This window comes from Canis lupus, chromosome 13 (assembly GCF_011100685.1).
Source record: "Canis lupus familiaris isolate Mischka breed German Shepherd chromosome 13, alternate assembly UU_Cfam_GSD_1.0, whole genome shotgun sequence".
Lineage (NCBI taxonomy): Eukaryota > Metazoa > Chordata > Mammalia > Carnivora > Canidae > Canis > Canis lupus.
In genome coordinates, this window is record NC_049234.1 from 40,469,637 (window position 1) to 40,496,341 (window position 26,705).

Below are 26,705 nucleotides of genomic sequence, written 5' to 3' on the forward strand. Positions count from 1 at the left end.
CGCACACATTTTTTTTAGAGTTAAATTCAAGTTCTACTAACATATTACCTGTTCTTCCTTATTGACGCGTTGCCAATTTTGGTCATTACCCTTCCATTTATTTATTTATTTATTTATTTATTTATTTTTATTGGAGTTCAATTTGCCAACATATAGCATAACACCCAGTGCTCATCCCATCAAGTGCCCCCCTCAGTGCCCGTCACCCAGTCACCTCCACCCCCCACCCACCTCCCCTTCCACGTCCCCTTGTTCATTTCCCAGAGTTGGGAGTCTCTCATGTTGTGTCTTCCTTTCTGATATTTCCCACTCATTTCTCTCCTTTCCCCTTCACTATTTTTTATATTCCCCATATGAATGAGACCATATAATGATTGTCCTTCTCCGATTGACTTACTTCACTCAGCATAATACCCTCTAGTTCGATCCACGTTGAAGCAAATGGTGGGTATTTGTCGTTTCTAATGGCTGAGGAATATCCCCCCCCTTTTTTTTATAAATTTATTTTTTATTTGTGTTCAATTTGCCAACATAGAATAACACCCAATGCTCATCCCGTCAGTGCCCACCTCAGTACCCTGCCTTTTTTCCCCCTCCGTCTTTCACTTTGTAATGCAAACCAAAATCGCTTCCAGAAGTATCTAAGAGTGCTGTTATTCTTTCTCTTTCTCAGATTTTATGACTAAATAGTTCTCAAAGTGAAGTGATTAGCAGAGGAATCTAAAAATTGGCTCTGTCTGAAGTGCCTGCTTGTCCTGCCTCACTCAGAGGCAACGACGTTCGGGAAGAAGGGAAATTCTGCGCACAGGTCTACTGTGATGTTGGTGTAGACAGTCTCAGAGAGTTTAGCTCAAAGGTTTATGTCAATTCACTTTATAACTTGTAGGTAGACAAGTGAGCTACTGATCATATGCATTAGTTTTGCAATATCAAGAATCCTGTTATTGGCTCTTGATTTCAGCTCAGGCCATAGTCTCAGGGTCGTGAGGTGGAGCCCTGCATCAGGCTCCGTGCTCAGCGAGGAGCCTGCATAAGATTCTCTTCTGCCCCTCCCCTCCACATGCACTGGCTCTCTCAAAAAAAAGGTAATTCAAAATATTTATATATATAAAAAAGAATAGAATCTATAGAAGAAAGAGGTACATATATATATGTTACACCACAAGAATTTCCAGGATTTAAGAATTTCGGTGCATTTTTATCAAAATTTTTTGTGCACATAAACACGCAAACACATTTATGTATGTAACTGCAATTTTGATCTGTTTAAAATTTCGTTTCTTCTTTTTGCATGTAGCACAATTTCATAGGCGTTTTTTTATTTTATCAATAAATATTTGCAAATATTTTAAATGGTTGTGTACTATCCCATTGTATAGAGTGTGACATTTAAGAATGAGCCAGTATTGTGGGGGCGCCTGGGGGCTCAGTCAGTTAAGAGTCTGCCTCCGGCTCAGGTCATGATCCTGGGGTCCTGATTTTGAGCCCCGCATTGCTCAGCCTGCTTCCTCCTCTTCCTCTACCCCCTGCTTGTGCTCTCTCTCTCTCGATCTCACCCCCTCTTAATCTCAAATAAATAAATAAACTCTTAAAAAAAAGAAGTAGCCAGTATATGTAACTATTTATAAATTTTATGACATTTGGGAGTTCACAGTTTTTTCTGTTATAAATAATTCTGCAGTATATTTAAGAGCTGGTATTGAATAGCACCAACTACGTGCCAGATACCTCTCTAACCATCTTACATGGATTAAGGACATGAATGCTTCCAGCAGAGCTGGGTAATGTGATGATGTTCATTTTATAGTGGGGGAAACTGAGGCATAGAGAGGCTGGCTAACCCCAAGACTACACACCTGGCAATCGCTGGAACTCGAACCCGATCTGGGCAGCCTGGCTCAAAGGCCTCCAGAATCACCATCAAGTTTTCAACTCATCTCAGAATTTTCTTAAGGGTAGATTTTCTAGAAGCCTAATTTACAGGTTAAAGGGTGTAAACTTATGAGGTACTTAATCCGCTTATAGAGAGGATGTACCAACCTGTATTTTCATATCACATCCTGAGGAGGTTTGTTTCACTACGTTTTTCTCAACCTTGAGTTGCCACCTAATGAAAAACACCTTTGGTCAGTGTGGTAGGTGAAATTGAGCATTTTATGTAGCTTTACTTACATTTCTTCTGAGCATGGTGTTTTAGACTCTGGTGTGGTCTCTAGTTTTCCTGCGTTTGCATCTGGGTGGCGTCCATGCATAGGGTGGTTATGAGAATTAAACGAAGTGGTATGTGCAAGTGTCCTGGAGTGGAGTGTGTAGACAGGAAGCATTAGGTGGCTGCAGGTTATATTATTTGTAGTGTGGGGATTGGGGACACACTGCCCTGAAATGTGGCGTGCTGAATATTCTGAGCTGAAGGAATTTGAGAAAACAGCAATGCCAAGTGCCAGAAGGACTCTCTGGCTGCCCCTTTCTGCCCAGAGCAGGTCCTAAGACCCTGTTGTAAGAGGTGCGCTCCCTGTACCTCGGGAAAGGAAACAACTTGATGTCAGAAGCCCGAGGGAGGGAGGCCTGGAGGAACCCAGAGGGGCCGGCCTCCTGAAGTCCCCCGGGTATATTCCCTTTAGCTCACATCCCTTTTTTCTATCATATTTTGCCATGACTGTTTTTTATCAAATGTCGTATAAAAGCACTCCGGCTTGACCATTTCTTTGGGTCTTCACTTTTTTTTTTTTTAAGATTTTATTTATTCATTCATGAGAGAGAGAGAGAGAGAGAGAGAGAGAGAGAGGCAGAGACCCAGGCAGAGGGAGAAGCAAGCTCCATGCAGGGAGCCGGACGCGGGACTCTAACCCAGGACCCAGGGGTCACACCCTGGGCCGAAGGCGGCGGTAAACCACTGAGCCCCCCAGGGATCCCCGGGTCTTCATTTTCTTATGCAGGCCCTGTCACGTAGCAGCTATATTCGGCACATCTGTAGGATCTCCTCCTCTTCGTCGGTGTGTTGTCAGTCCAGTTAGAGGAACCCAGCGGGAGGACCCAGGATGGGGCTGCGGAAAAGATGTTTTTCCTCCCTTACATAGTGCAGTGAACATTATTTCTTGGGTCAGTTGGCCGCTTGTTTTTGCCTTTCATAAGTTTCCTATTCATGGACTTATTTCCAGAAAGTTCGCAGACAAAAGATACTCTACAATAGTCCTATAAGATAGTACCACAGTATTTTTATTAAGGGAGGAAAGGAGCCTGGGTATTGATCGAATCAGACTTCACATTTGACGGAACTCCTGCAACCCACAGAGTACACTGAAGGACTAGCAGGCGGTGGGAGAGCGGCTCCCTTCGGGTTAGTGATCGATGTGTGGGCCGGAGTGTGTATTGATTTTATGATTTAAAAAGGAAGATGGAAAGAGTCAAGTCCCTGTAGAATACGAACTACAACAAATGCATTTCATCACGGAGCTCCGAGGACTACGCGACCCTCTCTTTGAATTACAGAATCAGTGGTGAGCTGGACGTTTTGTGGTGAAAACACCGACACGCTGCAGCTGGTTACTAGTTTGGGGAGTAATGTGTTTAGGATAGAATTAATAGAGACAAGCCATTACGGAGAACAAAAAATAAAATTAAATCAAATAAGCATACATATCAATGGCTGGGGGGTGGGGAAATAAGAATGTGAATCACTGTATTTTGTTTTTTAAAAAATAGTATTTATTTATTTGTTTGTTTGTTTATTTATTCATGAGAGACACAGAGAGAGAGAGGCAGAGACCCAGGCAGAGGGAGAAGCAGGCTCCATGCAGGGAGCCCGATGCGGGACTCGATTCCGGGACCCCAGGATCAGCCCTGAGCCAAAGACAGATGCTCAATGGCTGAGCCACCCAGGAATCCCAATCACTGTATTTTGGAAGAAAATCGCATGTTTTGATAACTACAGAGTGAGGCTTTATATGCATTCTGCTGTGGCGCTGAGCATCTTTACTAAGTTAAAGAGACATTAGATGTGACACGCAAGCCATCAATGGAATCAGCAGGAATTTAGAGCCAAACATGTAAAGCAGGAAAAAAAAAAAAAAAGAAAAGCCAGATTAGCAGGCCTGCCAAACGCACACGGATGCTGACAGGATTACAGACCCTCGTTCTAACTGGGCGTGTGCACAGGTGCCCTGCAGTCCCAGCTGGAAAGGTGGGGACCCAGAAAGGGGCCTAGCACTAGATGAGCAGCAGTCCCAGCAAGGGTGTGGTGGGCGAGGGGTGGAGGGCACTCCCGGGACTGTCGGGCCTTCCCTGTGCCCCCCGTCAGCCCCCAGGGCAGTGTCCAGGTCTCCACCCCGTTCTTCTGTGCTCCTCTTGCGCCGTGGCCCAGTCACCCGCTGGTGCACACACCCATCACCACCATACAGCACCGTTACCCATGCTGCGCACTGTGCTAACATGCTCTCAGTGGACGGGCATCCGGGGCCAGTGTCTCTGCCTTCCATATGACTTGATCAGAGGACGTGAAGAATTATAGCCTCCCACCATGCACAGCATCGGGTAGCGTCTATTAAACACCCTTGAAGTGCAGACCCTCTTTGAGGCTCTGCCTGTGTGGACTCTAGAATTTTTGCTGCAGTGCTTGTCGTGGTGTCATCACCTCCACTTCGCATGTACGGAAACTGGGCTCAGACGTTGGGGTTGGGTCACGCTTCACTCAGCGGGAGGTGTGTGATGGGAGCCAGCCTCAGCCTGAAGGAGCCCCGCCGCCCCTCACTACACCGCCGCTGCCTTCCCTACCACCTCGATTCTGTGGTCCACTTCACCTCAGAAATACAATCCTCAAGGCCAGCATCTTTGCCTGCGCCGTGTTGCCACTCTCCATCCAAGTCACTAACGTTGCCAAAATTCTCCACAGAAAGGGTCATTTTTGTACGAAGTGATGTGTTCAAAATAATGATGATACTGTCCCCAGTAGCCCCCACCCTCACCTCTGGTCGGAAACACACACATGCATGTGCTTACACGCGCACGCACACGCACACACACCCCTTGGCCATAGGAGCAGGCAGTAAATGAACTAATATTCAGCATCCTAATTAACCAGTTTCCAGAAAAGTCAGACTATAGCAGCTTTTTGCTTTTCAAGGCACGTTTATGCAAATTTGCAGCAATTTTCAACTGCACCCGCATTAGCCATAACGCCTCTAAATCAGTCTTCCTTTTAGGATGCCTCCTAATCTTGGAAGATGTGACACAACTTAGACACATCTTTCCAAATCACTTCAATCACTCCCGTGAATGTGTCACAACCATATGCTAGCCCCGGTGAAGTGATAAGTCTTCCCTCTACTGGAAACTCTATGCTTAGACTTGTGGGAGTATCTGTTTAAGGAATATACGGGCTATAAGAAGCAGCCCTCTCTTCGTATACTGTGAGATCTTTGAAGAACACTACAATATTCCAAGGTAAAGTGTCTTAATTAAAAAAGTAATGCAGGTACTGCAGGGTCCCTATCTTGGGGTACAGTTGGTGGTCATCCTCCTCAGGGGTTAACACTGTTGCCTTGCTGCATGGCATAAGTTACTCAATCTCTCCGTAAGTCCAAATTTACATTTTTTTTTTTAGAGCAGGGATAATATCATTAGTGACTTCAACACTTGACCAAAAATTCTCTGGCATCCTTCCCATCAACTGGTTGAGTCTGTGTCCTCTGCCTTTGAAATGGACAGGCTAGTGATTGCTTGACAAGTGTGGTCAGAATGCAGTGTGGTGACACAATGTGACTCCAGAGGTGAGATCAGGACGGCCATGTGGCTGCCATCTTGCTGTGGGAACACTTGCTCTTGGAGCTCTGTACCTCCTCAGTGTACCAAGTACTATGCTTGACAGTCTCAGATGAGTCCAACCTTCCAGCCGTCTCCACTCAGGTGCTAGACGTGAAAGTGTGACCGTCTTGAGCCCTTCAGACCGGTCTGTCTCTCAGCCAGATACCACTGAGTGACTTTCATTGACATCAGGTAGACCTTTCACCCGGCTAAGTTCTGACTCAATTTCTGATCCACAAAATCAATTACGTATCATAATAATTGTTGCTTTAAACCACCATGTTTGGGTAAGTAAAACACTACTTCATCCACCATGATGGTTTGCTGTGAGACTCTTAGCTCAGGGCCTGACTTGTAGTGAACACTCAGTAAATGGTAGCTATTATTTTTATTTATTGAGCATCTACTGTGATCACAAAACTGCATAAAGTGTTTTGAGGCATAGAAAAAGCAAAGACATACTCTTTGCTCTTCTAGTTTTGGAAGTGGTAGTGAAAATGGATATATATGAGAAGATAATGTATGTGTCATTAGAGTAGTGAACATTATAATTGGGGGAAGAGTTCAAAGAAAGGAGAGGGAGTCAACTGTGAAGAAGGTGGTTCTTGTGCTGCAACTGAGGCATCATCTTCAGGGAGAGGAAGGGAATATTTTATAGGGATTTTTTTTTTTTTTTTTTTTTTTTTTACTGTTTCAATGCTTTATTAACAACTGGAAACAAATCCAATAAACTGGAGGTGATGACATCCCAGAAGCCTAAGAGGCAAGGGAAATAGGTTTGCATTTTGTTTTTTGTGTATTTTTTTTATTAAATGCATCTTAGCAAAAGTAGATTAAAAAAGAAAGGGTCAAAGCCCCAGATGTCAGCAGGGAGGAGGAGCAGACTCAGGGAGGCAGCCTCCCCCTCACCCCCACCTTCTAGGGAAGAGCTCAAAGGAGCTGCTGTTGCACCTTCACACACAGGCCTGAAGGCTGGGCCAGCACACAGGTTCCCGGCCTGAAAGCCCCCCTGCAGGAATGCTTCGGTCGCCTAAGTCCCCACTTTGCTCCACAACTTGAATTCTGGGTCTTGATCTAGAGACTGTGTACGATAGGTTATCTGATTTGGGGCAAGGGGTTGTATTTGGATTCTTGTTTTATAAATTAAAAGATGAGAGAGGTGATGCATGTGGGCTTTTAAAAAAAAAATTCCTAAGATATCTTTTTTTACTTTTATAGGGATTTTTAATTGATTAAAGATACAACATATGTTAAAACCATTGGAAATACAAATAAAATCCTATAGAAATACACATGTACATTAGTCTATGCAACCACACATTGAAGATATAGAATTCTATTTTTTTAGAATTCTATTTCTGACAAATAGAGAATATGTCCTTGTTTCCAAGCCCCTAGGTATCATTTATAATATTTTGTTATGCATTATTACATAACAAGAACAACTCAATAAATTCCAAACTCCAAATATGATACAAGCCACAGTACGTAACATGAAGAAAAAAGTAGATATTAATAACTAAGATATAAGCACAAAAAACTTTACCATTAAAAGGCACTATCTCAAAAAACTCTTGAGTGGAACAGAAATCAAAATTGCAGGCACTGGGTGGCTCAGTTAGTTAAGCATCTGACTTTGGCTTAGGCCATAATCTTGGGGTCCTGAGATAGAGCCCTGCATCGGGCATCATGCTTAGTGAGGAGTCAACTTCTCCGTCTCTCCTTGCCTCTCCCTGTACTTGTGCTCTCTGTCTTTCAAATAAAAAAATAAAATCTTTAAAAACAAAAGAAATCAAAATGCAACTACATGCTGGATGTGTTCTGTATCTTGATCAATACGGTGATTTCACGTATACCTGTGTGTGTGTCTAGTCGGGTTCTTCCCATAGGAGGTTCCATGGGCTTCTTATGTTTCCAATTTGTGTTCTTCCCTTACAACTATGATTGTTTCATTATTTCTTAGACATTTTTATTAAGTTGAATCATAACCTGTTCAGCCTGTTGGAAAGGGAGGGATTCCTGCCTTAGAGCTACCAGGATGGCGAAACCCAAAGCAAAGGACAGCTCAGATCAACAGCGGTTCATGAAGGGGACCCGGCACACCATGCAGGGCTACGCAGATTTGTGCTCAGGAGCAGAGGAAATGAGCAGGGGCTGTGGGAGTTGGGCTTTACGGAGTCTAGAATGACTCCTGGTTCCCATGGGAGGGCGGGACTTCGCTGATTTGAATAATTCCCAGGGTTTACAGGGAATTGAAAGCCACTGCTCATGGATGAGCAAGAACTGTGCTGGTCTTTTTGGTAAGGAGGGTTGTTAGGCTAGGCAGCCTTACCTACAGGAATGGGGTGGCGAGGGGAACCTGTGCTTAGGCTATTTGAGGCTCTCCTGATTTTACCAGATGTAAAATTTAAAAGCAGCACACGATACTGAGGTTTAATTTTCCACCTTATACCACAATATACCACAATATACCATTGATGCCAAAGTCAATGAAGAGTGGAGCTTGGATTTGAACCCAAATGTGTCTGGACCCACGTCTGTTCATCGGGCTCAAAGTCTAGGCACTGGAAGCAAAAGAAGGAGGGAGCAAGGGGATGGATACCACTGAGTGAGTGCTGCTTCTTTTTATGTCATCCTTCTCTCTTTCATTGAACTGAGTCTACTTACAAGGCGCCCGATACTCAAGGATGCTCACGGGTATGACCCTACAGTCAAAACGATTTGTCATTGGCGGAGGAGTACACAGGTGAAGGGTTCACAGGACTGCTTTTGCAACTTTCTGTGAGTCAATCATTATTTCAAAATTAAAAAAAAAATGCTTGTGGGGCCTAAGATTCTAAACTACGGTCCTAGATTTGGAGATAGTCGCCGTAATCATTTAGGGCAGCAGAGTCGTGGTTGGTCCTGCCATTATCGATCTGACACTTTCACTCTTTCATGTTTCGTGTCCTGGCATCCTTCCAGATCAGCCTAATTCCATGGTAATTATTAAAGTCACTCTCCTGTACACACTCCTAGTTCCTTGATTCTTTCTTTCCGGTATCTTTGGAGTCACAGGCTAAACCACAGCCCTGGTTAAATCCACCTCTGCCTCGGCTGCATCATCCCCTGGAGACCTGGGTCTTGCTGAAGAAAAGCTCACATCCAGGTCACCTGGTGTCATTTTAAACTCATGACCCTGAATGTCCCGTGGTCCGCTGCTACCTGGTACCATAGAATGTATGTCTGTGTCCCTCCCAAAATTCTTATGTTTAAATGTGACTCTCAATGTCATGGTATTAGGAGGGGGGGACCTTTGGGAGGTGATCAGGTGATAAGGGTGAAGCCCTCACGAGTGAGATTAATGCCATTATCAGAGACCCTGTGGGGCTCTCGCATCTCTTTGACCGTCTGAGGACACAGCGAAAAGACACAAGTCTGTGAACCAGGAAGCAGATCCTCACCACACCCTGACTCTGCTGGCACCTTGACTTGGACTTTCTAGCCTCCAGGATTGTGAGAAATCAGTGTCTGTGTGTATGAGGCACCATATTTTGCTATAGCAGCCCAAGTGGACCAAGACGCCGCCTGGCAATTACGCTCCGCTTCCCCACATTCCTTGATGTCAAATATATACATAGCTTCTCTTTTTTTCCTGAAAGCTCCAGCATCTCCTTTCCAGACCCCACGCTTGACATTTTATTTCACTCTTCACATAGACAGAACCTGAGAAGACTCCAGCAAGCTCCTAGGACCAGCCTTTTACCGTCAGATTTTACCTTTCCTCCCACTGGCGTAACAGCTTCGCCAGCTAAGTGAGACTCCCACGTCTGCCAGGGGTGTGAGACTCCATCCCCTTCCACCTGCCCAGGGACAATACTTGGGCAATTATCCTCTCTCTCTTCTAGACCATCACTTCGGCCTTCGACTAGATTATTCCCGTCCACACCCCAACATCATTATTTCCTCCATCTAAGAACAGCCAACTTTGCCCCACTTCATCCTCTGACTTCCTGCCCCCCTTGCAGCAAAATCATTTTGAAAGGATGTTCCGTAACACGCAAACTCTAAATCCTCCTCTTTGTCTTTTGAATTCAGACCACCCAGGCTTTTGTGCCCAAGTGCCTCCTATCATGGTCGGCGGTGGCATTTCAGGGCTAAGGTCAGTGGTCCGTTGGCCCAGCAGCAGCACTTGAGAGGCGTAACCACTCATTCTTTCTTGAAACACTTCCTGGACTTGGCTTCTCGCACAGTGTCCCCCAGGCTTGCTCCCGCACCAGTGATTGCTCCCTTCTCCAGCTCTTTGGCTGGTCTCTCCCTCTGCTTCATGTCTCTCCCACATCTTCGTGTTGGAACCTCTTCTCCCTTTGTCTATACTCACTTCCTTGGTGATCCTAAGTGATTTTACGGCTTCAAACACTGTGCGTGTGCTGGGACCATCAACATGTATACCTCCAGCTTGGATCTCTCCCCTGTGCTCTAAGTCCAGAGTCATATGTCAAGATTTCTCTTAAGAGGAAGGTCAAATGTGACGCATCCAAAACCAAAGATCCCGATCCTTCTCCTCAACCTCATTGTTTTTGCAGTTAGCTCCTACTCAGTTAACAGAAGCTGCACAAAACTCTCTTTTTTCTCCCACTTCTCATTAAATCGGTCGGCAAATACTTTTGGCCCTACGTTTAAAAGTCTACTCTAACGGGACAGATCCTCAGCACCTGCACTGCCACCACTGTTGTGCAAACTGCCATTGTGCATTATCGCAGAGGCTCCCTGCTTGGGAAAAGTCCTGTGCCCTACTTCATCTACTCTCAACCTACCTTTTTACTCCACCATTGCTTCCACCCCCGGCTGCTTGTAAGTGTACCCTGGTGGTCGCTCCCCTCAAATTACCTCTAGCTTTCTCATCTCTTGCTTTCCTCCAAGGCTACCTTGCCACCCCTTAAATGTGGTATCTCTGGACACTTGCTCCACCGTTCCTTTGCTTTCCATTTTCAAAACTGGAAGCTAAAGGGAGTTACAGCTCCCTGGGGCAATGCTTGGCCAGTGGGGAAGGAGAGCTGGTGGGGAAAAGCTCCCTGTTCCATCTTTTAGGTGGTAAGGTGAGTATCGGCTTTGTACATCCTTGGAGGCTTCTGTGCCTGGAACCCCACCTGCTCCTAGCAGCTAGCTTCGTAAAGCTCTTAACTGGCTCTAGTTCCCCGTTTCACCCCTCTCAGGGGCCGAGTCCACTCCTTTGGGATCACTTGACAAAAGAAGCTCTCTGTGGGCAGCCATCGTCTCAAGCATGGCTTTTGGGGAGATGCAGGCTAAGCTACCTTCTGGTTGGTGTCCTTCTCCCATTCTTGCTCCATGCAGTCTAGTCTCAGCTGAACAACTAAAGTGATTCCTTTTAGCACATTGATCCAATTATGCCACTTCTCCATTTAAAATTTCTAACGGCCTCCCGTATTATGCAGAGTAAAGGTGGAAATGTTTTATAGTGCCTTCTAGGCCCTACTGAATCTACTCTTCCTGGTTTTATCTGACCTAATCTACCTGTGTGTTACCTACTTGGTCACTTCCATCTGGTATCACTGGCCTCTTTGCTGCTCCTTGGACACATGAGGCCTACGTCTACTTCAGAGGCCTCGAACTTGCTCTTCCCCGTCCCTCCAGCTACCCGGATGACTCATTTCCCTCGCCTTGTTCAGATCCTCACTCAGAGGTCACCTTCTCAAGAAGGTCTACCCTAGTTCTTCTGTTGAAGAATTGGAAACTTTACTTGCCAATAGAATATTCTCTTTGCTTGTCTTGTCTTTCTCCACAGCACTCATTTCTCATTTAACATTTAACTATTCTAGCATGTTGTTATTTATTTTTTTAGTCTATTTCCAGAAGGCTGTAAGCTCTAGGAAGGCAGGGATTTTTGCTCATTTTCTTCATCCCGTATCTTCAGTGCCAAGTATAGTGCCTGGCACATAGTAAACATTTAATGTATGTGTGTTAAATGAATGGATGAATAAATAGTCATGTCTTTGGTGTTTCAGGCATCAAGGCAGGCTGTAAAGTTGGTTGCATTAAGGGCAATGGACATATTGTCCACTTATCTCCTTTATCTTTTATACTGTTTCTAGTGTCTCCCGAATTCAGAAGTGTGAGTAGAGCCAACATATAACGGGAAACTCTGATGTTCACTAGCTACGGAATGAAGTCTTCTCACGTGTCACTCTGAGAGTAGAACTAAGTAAAGGGAAGAGTATTCATTACAGACACCATTTGATTTGGGGCTATCTTCTCCTTAGGTAGAAGATTCAATTGTGTAAATGAAATGACAGGAGGCAAATAAGATGCTACTGTCCAAATGTCTTGATTACTTTCTTAAGATTGCAATTCCTAGTGGAGATACATAGGCATTGCAATTTCTGCTAAAATTTATTTATTTATTTAAATATTTTATTTATTTATTCATGAGACACACACACACACACACACACACACACACACACACACACAGAAAGAGAGACAGAGACACAGGCAGAGGGAGAAGCAGGCTCCATGCAGGGAGCCCGACGTGGGACTCGATCCCAGGATTCCAGGATCACGCCCTGGGCTGAAGGCATACCCCAAACCGCTGAGCCACTCAGGGATCCCCAATTTCTGCTAAAATTTAATACCTGGGAGGTATAGTAAGCAATTAACAGTTATTTGGATATGATTATAAATTGTTTCTAATGATGTTTCTACTGTAGTTTTTGCCACCTTCATTTTATTAATGCATTTCATTTTATTGATGAATTCCACAGCTAATTAAAATACTATAAAAAATGGAGGGACACCTGGGTGGTTCAGTGGTTGAGCCCCTGCCTTTGGCTCAAGTCGTGATCTCAGGGTCCTGGTATTGAGTCCTGCTTCGGGCTCCCCACAGGGAGCCTGCTTCTCCCTCCCTATGTCTCTGCCTCTCTCTGTGTCTTCCATGAATAAATAAGTAAAATCTAAAAAAAAAAAAAAAAAAAAAAAAAAGAGAGAGAAAAAGAAAGAAAAAGGAAATTGACACCATGCTTCCCCTCAAAAGCTTACTCTTTCTTAGTTACTATTATCGTGCTATTGCTGCAAGCAAAGCTAAGATTTTCATGGTGTGGTTTTTTGAACCTAGGGCAACCATAAATCTCAATTAGATTGTCAGAAAATCATTTGTATCTATAATTAAATTTGAAAATTAGAGTCAGTAATTTGGGCCTGATTCATTTCAGATATATTTATTTATGTCTTCATAATATCTAGAGCATATTGGCATTCTTCATTAGAACCTCTCTTGATATCATTAGCCATTGATAGAGAACTTCTGAATTCAGCTTGTTTTACCAATGTAGACCTACTTTGCGATGTATTCAAAGTAACTTTATTTTATATGGGTTATAGGTAGCGAATGAAAAGCAAGCATGAGTTAATGCTTTTGGCTCGGGGTACACAATATTTCAGAACATAAATAAGTTTCCTTAGTGTGTGGTTATAATGATATCTTAATATATAAAGACAGTTGGTCTAACAAATGCTAATTTTCCTTAAAGGAGGTCGCTTGTAAAGCAACATCATAACACGTTGTAGGTGCATCTTGCAATTCTACAGATTATGTTAACTTCTGAATTTCTACATAAACACGGTAGTAGTAGTATTTTGGACTCAGATCTTGCCCCCTAACTAGCAGGAAGCTCATACCCAGATCTTTCCCATCCAGAATAGAGGTTTAGTGAGTTTCCCGCATGCACTCTGAACACTAGACGGAGAGTACTACAAGAATTAAGGGGAAGCGAGGGAAGGGAGGGTCCAGCTCTAGAGGTGGTAACCTTTACTGGTCCCTGCTCACATTACTATTTATTAGTAAACATTATAGTGTCTTAGAAATAGTTCCTATCACGCTAATTACTTCTCCATTTCCCAAAGACCCATGGTTCACTATTCAGCTTTCTTTTACAAAGACAATATCCTGTGGCCCGGATGGAAAGAGCCCAGATGTCCATCGACAGGCGAATGGATAAAGAAGATGTGGTGTATACACTCAGTGGAATATCACTCAGCCATCGAGAGGAACGAAATCTTGCCATTTGCAACGACGTCGATGGAGCTAGAGGGTATTAATTACGCTGAGTGAAAGAAGTCAGAGAAAGACTTATCATATGATCTCATTCATATGTGGAATTTAAGAAACAAAGCAGAGGATCATAAGGGAAGAGAGGGAAAAAAATAAATCAAGATGAAATCAGAGAGGGAGACAAACCATGAGAGACTTTTTTTTTTTTAAGATTTTAATTATTTATTCATGAGAGACACTGAGAGGGGCGGAGACATAGGCAGAAGCAGACTCCTTGAGGGGAGCGCAATGCGGGACTCCATCCCGGGACCCCGGGGTCACGCCCTGAGCCCAAGGCAGAGGTTCAACCGCGGAGCCCCCCAGGTGCCCTGAGAGACTCTTAATCATAGGAAGCACACTGAAGGGGACAGGGTGGGGGGACAGGGTGACTGGGTGATGGGCCTGAAGGAGGGTGCATGATATCATCAGCCATTGATAGAGAACTTGTGAATTCAGCTTGTTTCATTGGTTTGATACCATGAGCGCTGGGTGTTATAGGAGACTGTTGATCACTGACCTGTACATCTGAAACTAATAATATATTATATGTTCATTCATTGAATTTAAATAAAAAATATGCAAAAAAAAGTTTTTTTAAGCAAAAAAAATAAAAAAGGCCATCGTGTTACTCAGGCAGGGGTGTGGCCAGGCAGCGGGGGGACAGTGTATGGCACCTTTTCCAAGCTCACTCGACGAGAAGAAACGGGACTTTCAGGCAGACCAGCGAGGGGACAGTTTGGGAGACAGTGTGATCCTCGATGCCTCCAGAATCCCGTCCGATAAAAGGCCTCTCCAAGGTGCTCAGCCCCCGAGAAGAGGTTTGCCTCAGAGCCACAGGATCCTCCAGCTCCACAGGGACTGTCCCGTCATATTCCCTAACCTCCCGCAGCCCCCCTCCGGCCTCACAGCAGGGGCCGCATGTTCCTGGTAAGCGACACTGAGGACACTGACCGAGAAGGGGAATTTCTGTTTCATAATGCCATCTGCTGTCGGGACTGGTGACCCGCTCGGAGCGGCGGCTGAAGTGCAGCCCTCGGGGTTGAAGGCACCTTATGCAGGTGGCCTGGGCCCAGTTGTCCTAAGACGTGGACCTTCCAGCTGTCGGTTTGATTGGGATCTGGTTGCCGGGGGTGCGGCCCTTCTGTGGGCCGGTCTATGCAGGCAGACGTCTGGTGGCCCGAAGGGGCTCTAGGGCGCGGGCAAGGCCTCTGCCATCTGCTCCCTGAAGCACGGTCCCTGTCACCTGAAGTCCCACCAAGGCAGCTGCCCGCATTCCCTTCGTCCCTTTCCCTGGGGACATAAAGATCAAGACAGACTCACCTGGGGATGGGCTAGAAAATTCCCTTGCCCGGGGCCCAGGGCTCAGGTCCGGTCCGGGGCCTAGAGAGGGTCTCCCCTCCGGCCCTGCTCAGCGGCAGCTGCTGACTGGGTGCTCGCACTCCGCTCGCACAATAAGTATAATCCTTGAAGAAAGAAAGAGGGGAGGAGGCCCAGGTCCCGGGCTTTTAGCGCCCTGGGGGGCAGCATGGGCAGTGAGGTCTGTGGACAGCCCCTGTGCTCAACCAACCTCTGTGCTCATCTGCCCCTGCGCTCACCTGTCCCTGTGCTCACCTGCGCCTGTGCTCACCTGCCCCTCTGCTCACCTGCACCTCTGCTCACCTGCCCCTCTGCTCACCTGCCCCTGCGCTCACCTGCCCCTGCGCTCACCTGCCCCTGTGCTCACCTGCCCCTGTGCTCACCTGCCCCGTGCTCACCTGCACCTGCACTCACCTGCACCTCTGCTCACCTGCACCTGCGCTCATCTGCACCTGCGCTCACTTGCCTCTGTGCTCACCTGCCCCTGTGCTCACCTGCACCTCTGCTCACCCTCACCTGTGCTCACCTGCACCTGCACGGAACGCAGTGGTTTGGCTTTGTTTTAGGTCGGAAAGCTTCTGGAAAGCCGGGTTAGCTGAATAGCGGGCAGGAGGGCAGGAGGGAAAGGGAACCCGGGCGCGGGGAGACTGAGCAGCCAAAGCAGAGGCTGGGCGCCGAGGCCAGGGCGTCCCTGCTGCACCTGCCGGGCTCAGGGCACCCGCAGGCCGGGCAGGTGGCCGGTGACCGGTGACAGGGGTGAAGTGTCTGCCCTCCCTGGGCGCCCACGCAGCTCCCTGCCTAGGCCAGGGCCGCAGGGACCCTCACCCAGCTCAGGCCCCAGAGCCATAAGGTGCTGCCGCCCCACACCCACCAGGAAGCTGGGCCGGATGGGCCTGGAACTCGAAGGGGCTCCCGGTTGGGTGGGAGGCCCTGGGGACGTGGGACCGAGCCAGTACCCGCACACGCCTGGGGAGCTGCTGCTGTGGGCTTCGGGTCCTCAGGGCCGACGCTTCTGAGAAGATCATACAACTGGGCAGGTCACCCAGCGTGGGGCTGGGTGTGCACAGGCTCCCGGGCCCAAGGGCGCAGGGCACCCAATGCCCAGACAGCCTTTCTGGGCGCCTGACCCCCGGCTCCTCTGTGCTGGGCTGCTCCTCAGCTTTCACAGCAACAGATTGGTCACAGGCCATAAGTCACTAGTAAGTGGGGTGAGGGTAGTCCTCCTGAGAGGTTAGCGTAACCCTTTAAATTGCTTGAGGTCCGGAAATGTCCTCCCCTTCCAACGGAAAACTCAGGCATGTGATGGACTTGACTCCCTGACCTTGTTTTGAAATGGATGGATCCCCGCCGGGGCGGGGAGGGAGGGGGGGCGGCCTACAGCAAAGCCAGAGGGTCCCTTTCACCTACACTAGGTGGGCTTCCCCCATCCCGGGTCCTAGCCTTGAGTTCTTTTATTTCTTTAAAAAATATATTTATTTATTTCAGAGAGTGAGAGAGCGAGAGACAGAGAGAGTGTGGGTGGAAGGAGAGGACGGAGAGACTCTCAAGCAGAGCCAGACGTGGGCTCCATCTCACAGCCCTGAGGTCACGACCCAGGAGACCCTCGTAGTGAGTCCTGCTGGTCACATGTTTTGTAAGATTTGAGAACAGGAAGGAGTCCCTTAAGGCCACTTGTTCCCCTGCAGTTTCCTGTGATAAGCTTCCTCTCCTGGTGCCTGGTGTGAGAGAGGCTGCAGGCATTTCGGGGGTGGGGAGGGCCTGACAAGGGGATTTATGAGCTACTTTGCATAGTTTGCTGTCACCTCAGAATATACCTGTGTGATTGTGCGTCCCCCTGCTGTACGCATGAGCCAACCAAACTATGCCCATCGTACAATGCACCTGGCATCTTGACCTTGAAGTACCGTAGCATGATATAAACCAGCTCCAGAGATAGGTAGGAAAACGGGTGAAACCAGGCTTGGAATATATGGATCCAGAAACTATGGAAAATCCTCCCAACTGTCATTTTGACATATAAGATTGTAAGTGGAGGACTCAGTTCACCCTGACACCCAATTAAAGCAGAAATTCTTTTTAGTCAATAATTATCTTCCTTTTTTTTTTTTTTTGGATGAGAATTTCATGAAATAAGATTATCAAAATTCCTGTATTTTTAGGATATTGATCTATAGCAGTAGGAAAAACCAGGGAAGTTGCATATTTTGCACATACCAGCACATCAGATGGCACCTTGGCGTATCTGACATGTCTTACCTTAGTGAAGTCTGGCAATTCCAGACCAAATGGCAGATAAAATTGCCTTCCATAAAGTAAAACGATCAACTATGCTCAAAGAAAGACTTATTCTGCTGGCCTCTGTAGTTGGGTAATGTTTCAAAACTGTTGTGTGAAGAGGTGATCAAAGAGAATGTAGGCTCCCCCCACCCAAAAAAAAATGTAGGAAAAAGTATAGAAGGTATTTCTGGAAGTTGATTAGTGAATATAATAGATTATTTTTCAGGGGTTTGTAAAGATTTTATTTTATTTTTTTTTGTTTGTAAAGATTTTAAATTTAAATTTAATTTTTAAAAATGATTTACTTATTTATCTATTTAGAGTATGATCAGGGTGAGGGGCAGAGGGGGAGAGAGAGAGAGAGAGAGAGAGAGACAGAATCTCCAGCAGGCTCTGCACTTGAGCACTGAGCCTGATGCAGGGATCGATCTCACAATGTTAATAAGACCATGACCTGAGACGAAATCAAGAGTCAGATGCTTAACTGATTGGCCACCCAGGTGCCCCTGTAATGTTTTCATTTTTAGGCATCTTAAAAAAAATTATAATTTGCTGTGACTTCTTTCCTTCTAACTAAATAACCCTTTTATACCTAATCTTGTATTCTCAATTTTGTATTCTTTTCTTAAAGAAGGGGCTTCCAAATTGGGTAAGTATCAGGCTGGACAAAACCTGGATCTGCCCCTCTCTGTCTGTGGCAGAGATTTTCACGTGGTATGAATAAGCCATACAATATGAGTAGGGAAGAGAATTTTCATCCCCGAGCTGCTGCTTTTCCACTTGGTCAGGAGTCAGAAGCTGGGTTTCCTTCTGAATTCTGACATTTATTGGCTGGGTGGTCAGACTACATCTCTGAGGGAGAGGTCGGGGTTGGGAAAAGCTATTTATTGAGCATCCAATAGTAAAATGCCAGGATCCAACCAGTGCTTTTTATTTATACGTTATCTCACAACTTAATCTTCACAACTGGTTTATGAGAGTGAAGGAAGTTGCAATGAAGAGAAAGATGAAGAACCTCCATAAGTGAGTGCACTGGAATCAGAACATAGAATTGTCTGGCTTTATGGACTGTGATTTTTGCCCTGACTTATGGCTTTAAGATTCTCGCCTTCCTTAGCTATACAATGAGGATAATTAGGTCTTACTTCCCTGCTTCAGCCATCAGTTGAAGGAGCCTGTTTGAAAGGACCTTAGATATTATTCTATAAATATGAAATAACATTATCGTCTGAGGATCTGAATGCAGCCCCTATGATTTGGGGGATTCAATTATTTAACAGCTCTCAGACACTGCAGCAAGTGGGGATTCTTCAATACGTTTCACAGGTGGTAGGATGGCAGGTGTTCTGTGCCCACTGGGGTTGGTTGTTTCCTGCTTGGACCCCAATAGGGATGTGTCTCCTCCTACCATACAGCTTCTTAATTTCACATCGGGGCAGAGAGCAGAAGTGTAGAATGATAATCACAATGGTGAAAAGAGATAAAGAGCTTAGAGCCGAGTTTGGAGAAAGAATGGCACTGAATACACAGCATATGGGAGGAAGTCATCATCCAACAAAAGCAGTTATTAAATATTTAGTCATTTCCATGAACTTTGTACATTTGCAGAGCCTCAGAATAATATGGTGAAAGTATTACATGCTCAAATAACAAGGTTACCACCAGAATTTTCATGAAGAGAAATCCAAATTGGACCAAAACAGAGTCTATTCCCTCAGTGGGTTGGGTAAGGAAGATTAATTCCTTCTAATTCCTGACTGTGAAGGAAATTTGGTTAACCTCAGAATGGCATTGTTAATTATTTAGAGGAAGTTGTGTAGGTTAATGTTCAAGCGAAGGGTATCTTAATATGTACGGTTTCTTCTGTTTAGTTGTCCTCAATGAAAACAGTGCTTTTTGAGAAGTGCTATGAATTTAAAAACCATTCTAGGGGCACCCGGGGGGCTCAGTGGTTGAGCGTCTGCCTTCGGCTCAGGGCGTGATCCTGGAGTCCTGGGATCGAGTCCCGCCTTGGGCTCTCTGCAGGGAGCCTGCTTCTCCCTCTGCCTGTGTCTCTCTGACTCTCTCTGTGTGTCTTCTCATGAGAAAGTGAATAAAATCTTAAAAAAATTAAATAAAGATAATTCTAGTTTTTCTATAGGTAGGTGAATGAACTAGGTGGAGTGTATCTAATTATTGAGGTCAACATTCTGGCTCCTGGAAAAGTAGAACAGGGCCAGAAGGAGTGCTCAACAGGGCATGTTACTGCATTTCTATGTGACAGGGCAGATTGAGAGGCAGGTTAAATCACCTGATGCCTTTTCAGATGGAGATTTTAAGAACAGATTTTGAAACTTTTATGTAGTGGAAGTGGCGAGAAAAAATTTTTTTCTAAGGAGTTATGTGGACAGAATCCTGTATTCATTCATCAATATCAGCCAAAATATTTGTCACACTATTTCCCATTTTATCTGCTTCATATCTTATTTCCCTTTTATAATTTTCTAACTTATAGACATTATAAAAGTGTAGAGTTCCCAGGCAACTTCTTAGCAGACAGAGTACTGGTTTCCAATTTAGTCAGCTAAATTATCTGTTCCCTGGAAGCAGAACTATGTCTGACTTTATTTGGTTTTCAAAACTCAGCTCACTTTGCTGACATCTAACTCACTAGAATTATGTTTGGGTAGGGAAGGATCACTCAAAAGATAAAGCGATGCAGTAAAGAGTGGTTTTAATTTCGACTTGATCCTATCTACTTTAATAGGAGTGAGAGCAATTTACATCGTGCGAATTTCTCCAGTGATACTCCAACAAGCATTAGAAAGCAGCGTCCCAGGCAACCTCCTGGTTAGTGTGCCCATTAATCGGGCTCAGGATCAAAGTTACTTATTTTTTCATTTCTTGTCTGGATCTCCTCTTCATAATTATGTTTTGCTTGGTTCTGATTTTTAATCTCTGTTTGCATTTTGCTGGCTTATTACATGGGTTCTGCTGTAAGTCATATTAAATCTTTTGTGGAAAGTGATAAGGCATAAGACAAATGATACTGGCTCTTTCAATCTGCCTCACCTGTCTCCTTCGTTTTTATCTTTTCCATCTGCCTCAGAGTTACCAGAATTCTGATGATATGGTGGTCAGTGCCTCCCTGGTGCCCTGACATTCACTTTCAATTCTAACCCAACTACCAGTTATGTTTTTGTAGAGAAACAGGTGCTCAGACTGGAGAGTATACATGAAATCTTTGACCCTGACATCAGCTGGAAGTTTAGGATGATTGTCAGCCTCCGCCTGGAAGTTGATTTGGGCTGAGATCCTGAACTCTTTTTCTTGCAGAGAGGGATTGTACCCTGAGACCTGTGCATCTCCAAGAGGAAAAGCCTGGTGAGTCTATTGGAGTCATTCCAGGTGGACCTGCTGGTTCTGAAGACCTCAGGGGGCACTGTGATCCTCCCTCTGCCCAAGACAGCACAGTCAAGCTTCCACCTGATGTTTCCAGAGGGGAGTCCTCACATCTCTGTGAACAGCAGTACTTCCTGCCACTTGTGGGTTTCCATCACTTCCTGGTACCCTATTAGCTTGGTATATAAATAGACTCATAGGTGTGTAAAGGAAATAATCACAATCTAAGGGGACCCAGCAGTGTCATTGTGTTAAAACAAGCCGAGGGTGGGGGGAGGAGAGAGGAAATAAGAGGGGAGAGCGAGTGGAGGAAGGGAGAGGCAGAGATAAAAGACAGGAAAAGAAAAAAAAAAAAAAGAAAAGAGAAAAGAAAATAAAGAGGAAAGGGGAAGGGAAGAAAAAATTAGGGAGAGAGGGAGGAGAATCAGAATAGGAAAGCTTCTAGCATGATGATAAAACTGTTAGAGGAGGAAGAGGACTCCAAGAATGACCACACAAAATAGTTTTCAAAAAACACTCAAGATTCTATGATAGCTTTATAAAGACTTCCTGAACCTTAAAAAATCTGATTAAGTTTAAAATTTAGAAACTAAAAAAAAAATAATAATCAATCAATCAATCAATCAATAAATAAATAAATAAAATTTAGAAACTGAGTGGATGAATTAAGGAGCTATTAGTTACCATTGAGATTGGTCTGGAGGCTCAAGTGGAAGGCGCCTTTCAAAACACAGCAGAAATACAAAGAGAATCAAATCCTGAGAAGCAAGCCCAGAGATGGGGCACAGCATCAGGAGTTGTAAAATGTGGAGAATAAGGATCCTACAAAGGAGAAAAAGGAACAGGTAGAAAGAAACAAAATAATCAAAATAACAATCGGGAAAATCACACTTGCTGGAAAAAAAAAAAGAAAGACTTGTACATTCTGATTCAAAGAGCCCAGGCAGGACTGAGTTCTGTAGCTGAAGGCTGGAGGTGAGAGGGAGCGAGGGAAAACAGCTGGTGGCACAGCTCTTCCTTCTGGTCGCTGTCATACCCCTTCGGGAAGTACATGGTGCTTCTGTTGTGTCCCGGAGGAACCTTGATGTTGCCGTTGTGGTTACTCCTTACATTTCTCAGACGGCATCTGAGCCCCTGGTACATTGGCCTTATTTGGAAATAGGGTCACTGCTGATGTTTTTACTTAAGATGCGGTCATTAGGATGGGCCCTAATCTAGTAGGACGCTGTCCTTATAAAAAGGGGGAACTATGCACCTAGATATACAGGGATGACATGTGATGATGAAGGCAGATGCTGGGAAAGTACTTATGCATGTTATCGAATGCCAGAACTCACTAGCAAAGCGACAGAGGCTAGAGGGGAGGCACAGAAGAGATTCTCTTTCAAGCCTCCAGAGCTGTGAGACAATAAATTTCTGCTGTCTGTGCCGCTCAAGTTATGTTATTTTGTTATGGCAGTTTTAGCAAATGAATACAAAGTCTAAAAAAATCTAAAAAGCATATAAAGAATATTAATTGATTAAGTACCAATTAAGAAAAATGGACATAATGACATTACGTATACTGTGCATACACTCTGGGGTCAATTAGGCATCACCTTTCCACAGGGCGAGCCTTGGGCCACAAATATCAGTATGGTTGAATCAGCTCTGAGGACCATCTGCACTGTTATAATCAGTGATGAATTTTAAAAAAGGCATCTAACCTCTCAGGAATGATATGAAGAATTCTGATTAGAAATGGAACATTTGAAAGCAATCTTTACCCAAAGAACATGAAGCAGTGAAGGAAGATGAGTCAGAAGTAGAAGGTTAGTGTCATTTCAAAAACCGTATGTAGACATATTGCTTCATTTCTGACCTAAAATTTCCTTTGTGGTATCATGATAAAAAAGGATAATCAACTTTAGAGGACTGTCTAGAATGAAAATTACCTAGACTTTTGACATTTAGATTTTTATGCAAAATTGGCTCTGCTTGGATTATATATTGAAAACAGGCTGGTACATAGATCAAGCGTCTGCCCCAGAGAAGAGCTAAAGGGACCACACCACTAATTCCTCCTCCCGGAGAGCACATGTTCAATCTTTCCTCTTCTTGTTCATAACCAAATCTTATACACAACATTTTTTGTATTTTGTAGCATATCTGTGGCATTTGGTTCTCAATATAGGGGAAAGCATGTTTTATTAATTTATAAACCTCTAGCAGTTATACCAAAAAGGTTTTTTTGACATTTTTTTTTCTTCTAGAGCCCCCACGCTTCTGAATATGTTGTGAGGGTGTCTTTTCCTACTAGAGCACATGCTTTGTAAGAAACAGGAAGTCTCATAAATGGGAGAATATTTTAACTTTCCATATCATGTGGAAAATTATGATTATAGGTTTCCCCCCTTGGGAGAGTTTATACCCTGTCAAAAATGACCATTTTGATGCAGTCAACAAAGATTTTAAGTCTAAGTGGGAAATCATATACTACAGGACAAATGAGGATTCTTTTGCTTTCAGTTCAAGAAAGAAACCAAGAACTTCTTGGCATTTATTTGAACTAGGACTTAAAAAAAAAATCTTTCGAAAGTTATTTAAGTATTTGTATGAGATTCGCTAGTAGTATCTATCATCTATGGAGGGTTTACCATGTGCCAAGCACTGTATTAATGCCTTATTCACTTACACATACAGGATATCTATGAAAACCAAAATCCTGTATGTGAAAACCTAGGGAAAGTTGCCGTTGCTGCGTGGATGGAGCTCAAGCCCAGGGCTAGAGTCCCCGTCCACCAAAACGCAAACTGTCGGCAATGTTCACATATTTGAACGTCCTAACTCACTGACAAATATTAAGAAGCCCCAATGGTTTTTGTCACTTAAGAATTCATTAATGAGGGCAAACAATGACAATTGGACTGTTCTGCTTTGGAACGTAAAAGAGTTGAGTCTAGTTATTACTGACATTGAGGTGGATGGGACCCTCGGCTCGAAGATACTGTCAGAGTTTATCAGCCCTTGGCATGTTTCTTTGGACACATTGGTTTGAAATCTCAGGAGTTCCTAGGGTGGCTTCTGAAACCTATCCCTGTACACGGAGAGCAAAGAGAGACCTAAGAAAGAGACCATTCTAGATTGAGAGGGGGCAGGTTAAGTAAGTAAGGGAACTTACAAGTCCAAGACTTGTCACAGGCAGTCACGGGACCAGTAGGACCACCCACCTGCCAGAGTCTTTAAGGTTTATATGGAGGACCTAACTGGGTTCCGTCACATACGCTATTCACATGGTCCCAACAACGCTTCTTCTCTCCTGCCTGCTTCCTTGGAACAGCTCCTACTGTGGGGAGGGCGGGTGGAGCATTCATTCCAAGAATAGGGGAGGCTGTGAGGAGCCTGAGTCCAGTTTGAGGGTCAGCTGGGGGTCCCATCCTCTCAATGGCCGTCTCCAACACACTATATCAAGTGTGTATTATAATAATATTAAATGGCTATTTATTCTGTTAAGTTTGCATGTGTGTTTACTAAAAAAAAAAAAGGAGCATAATTATTTTGAGAATCATCCACCTTATTGCTTGTATCACTGGTTCATTCCTTTCCTGTGGCTGCGTAGTATCCCTCTGTGCGGATAAACCACAATTTTTATAACCATGGACTTGCAGAGAGACATTTGGGTTGTTTCCAGTTTGGGGCTATTACACACAAAGCTGCTGTCAACGTGTATGTTTACACGTATGTCTCCGTACATATGTTTTTATTTCTTTTGGGTAGATATCAAGGACTGGAGTCACCGAGTCATATGGCAATTGTATGCTTAAGAAACTGTCCTACAGGGATGCCTGGGTGGCTCAGCGGTTGAGCGCCTGCCTTTGGCTCAAGGTGTGATCCTGGATTCCCAGGTTCAAGTCCCACATCAGGCTCCTTGCATGCAGCCTGCTTCTCTGTCTGTCTGTGTCTCTGCCTCTCTCATGAATAAATAAATAAAATCTTAAAAAAAAAAAAGAAACTGTCCTACAGATTTGTAAAGTGGTTGTGCTAGTTTAGTTTACATTCCCATCAGCAGGGTGTGAGAGTTCCAGTTTTTCCATATTGCCCAAATCCTTGGTAGAGACACTCTCTTAAATTTTAGACATTCTAATAGATGCGTAGCGGTATCCCAGTGTGTTTTTAATTTGCATTTCCCTAACGATGGATGATGTCGGACATCCTTTCATATATTTCTTTGTTATCAGCAGATATTCTTTGAAAAGTGTTCAAAGCATGTACCTTTTTCATTTTTTTCTTATGTGCTGATAGTTATTTACATATTTGAATAAAAGTCCCTTTTCAGATATAAGATTTTCAAATTTTGTCTCAGCCTGGGACTTGGTCTTTTTTGTTCTTTTAAGAGTGTCTTTCGGAGAGTAGAAGTTCTTTATTTTCATGATGTCCAACTTACTGATGTTTTAACTTATGGATTGTGTTTTTGATAGCCAAGCTAAGAAATTTTGACCTAACACAAGGCACAGAGATTTCCTCTCATGTTTTGTTTTAGGAATTTTAAAGTTTTAGATTTTATACATTTATTTATGATCCATGTCTGAGTTAATAGTTGTGTATGGTACAATATGTGGATTGAAGTTTATTTTATATGTGCATGGGTTTTTATTTGTTGAAAGACTATTCAGTGAAATGCATTTGAAACCTTATAGAAAATCAATTGATGGGCACTTGGGTGGCTCAGTGGTTGAGCGTCTGCCTTCGGCTCAGGGCGTGACCCTGGGTCCCGGGATCGAGTCCCGTGTCAGGCTCCCCACAGGGAGCCTGCGTCTCCCTCTGCCTGTGTCTCTGCTTCTCTCTGAGTCTCTCATGAATAAATAAATAAATATTTTTTAAAAAAGAAAATCAATTGGTTATATATATATGTTTGGTTTTCTTCTGAACTCTGTTCTAGCCCAGAGCTCTGTTCTCGCCTATCCTGAAGATAATTGATTGACTTGCTTATTGTACTTTTATGATAAATTTTAAAGTAAGGTAGAAAAACCCTGTTCTTTTTTTTTAAAGGTTATTTTGGCTATTGTAGTTCCTTTGTATTTCCAAAAGAGTTTTAGAATTGCTTTTCCACTTCTGCAAAAAGGCTGCAAAAAGGATTTTTACTGCAATTGTGTTGATTCCATACATTCATCATGGAAAAATGCCACCTTAATGAAATTGAGGTTTCTGATCCACAGACGTGAAATATTTCTCCATTTAGAGAAGTCTTCTTTATTTTTTTTTTGTGAAGTCTTCTGTAATTTCTCGTCTCCATATTTTATAGTTCTGAGTATTAGATATTGCATGTATTTTAATAGATTTATTCCTAAATACTTTATATTTTTATGCTATTATAAATTATATTTTGAACCGTAGTCTCCAATGCTTGCTAACATATACAAATTACAGTTGATTTTTGAACATCTATCTTTCTGAAATCTTGAAAACTGACTTTTTAGTCTCAGTAGCTACATAAATTTTCTGCAAGAATGGATTATCAGGGCATCTGCAAATGACTAAGCAGATGTATGGGTGGTGGGATTATGAGGGAAATTTGGGATGGCCATCACATTTGTGACTTGATTTTCTGGGTTGATATTGGTTGATACTGATATTGATATCATTAATAAGGATTAGAAATATAGAATCAATACATTTTACAAGAAAAAAATATGATTAAATTTACATCTGGATACATTGAATTCTAGGTTCCCGAGGGAGTTCAGTTGGAAATGTTTTTAATAGGCAATTATATCCATGCTTCGGGGAACAATCAGGAATGAGGTTATACATTTGGGAGTCATCATTG